Genomic DNA, 1,454 nt, shown 5'->3' on the forward strand with positions numbered 1-1,454 from the left:
GCAAATGGAGTAGGGGTTAATTTTTGAAGCATGATATCATAGAAGTCCTCGCACATACCCCCTGAAATCCCCCCATCTCACACATACTATTTTTTAAAAAAGAAATTAAAAAATTATCATTTTGGTTGTCCTACACTATGTTTACATAGATCAATAATTGTGATCAGGGTTAAAAATTATTATATGCATACTAACACAACCGAGTTATATAAGTCAGAGTGCATGGAGGGTTAAATATATATTGTGTTCTCCATTTTAAAAGGAAACTCATCATATGTTTAAACGAAGAGTTCCGAATTGTATTTGAACACTCCAATCTATAACCTATGTGGTGTGCATAATCCAGATCCATTACAAATGAAAAGTTAACATGACTAAAATTATAGAGCCATTTATATGTCTACTCAATTATATGCCCTGAGTAACAAAAAAATATTTAGTATTTTCGTAAGTACTGATCATGATGCCACATAACAAACTCATACCATTTGGGATTGCATCTTCATGTCACTGTCACTTTAGTTTTCTATATATGGATTGAAATATTGTGAACATAATAAACCTAAAAGGTTGTAAAATTGAGATAGTAAAATGGGCTACACTCAATAAATAAAATATGTAAAATCCCATGAACACATAAATTTTAACATTCATCTTTCGCATCGTTATATTGTTAGAAAACCTCTTGTCATAATATCGTCAAAATAGACGGGCACAACAACGCGTGCATCAATGATCTAGTAAACTGTAGTTTCCACGGTTGGACCAACCCCTCCGCATAAAGCTCAGTTTAATTTTGTGAACAAAGTCGGCACATTGATCTAAAGTTATTTTGATGTTGTAGCATGCATGCAACTTTTTCTCCGCGAATAGCCTGAGGTTTTACGATGAATTTGTAGACGTTTTTTTTTGCCCCCGAGAATATATATCTCATGTTCATTTTCCTCTTGTGGGACTATATGCTTGTATTGATCATTGGCATTTTCTATCTATTAACCACATGGTATGCAATACAAGAAACCCTCAAATATCATGAAATTAGAACTATGTGATGCAAATAACTTTCAGTTTTAGAATGTCGGTCAAGATATAATCTACACCATATTTGAAAAGGAAGCTAAGGAACCTAGCATGGAAATGGATACTATGCTAGCAGGCAAGCGAGAAATATATAGAGAGCATGAGAAGATGTGGTGCATCATATTACATACGACTTCCCTCACCAATGGGTGTGCATGCTTTTTTTACTTTCTATTATATTTTTCTAAGTGTAACTGTCATTTAAAATGATGAAATTAGGCTGGATAAGGCAACTCTATCTGTCATGAACCTTGTAGTATCCTGTCATTGGTAAAATGTTTGTTATTCATTCTTCTCGATAACTAAACATTTGCTTTGTTTGAATAATGCTATTTTATGTACTCTGTATTTCTATCATTGAATAGTTTTGCTTC

This window comes from Lolium rigidum, chromosome 1, assembly GCF_022539505.1.
Source record: "Lolium rigidum isolate FL_2022 chromosome 1, APGP_CSIRO_Lrig_0.1, whole genome shotgun sequence".
In the NCBI taxonomy this organism is placed as follows: domain Eukaryota; kingdom Viridiplantae; phylum Streptophyta; class Magnoliopsida; order Poales; family Poaceae; genus Lolium; species Lolium rigidum.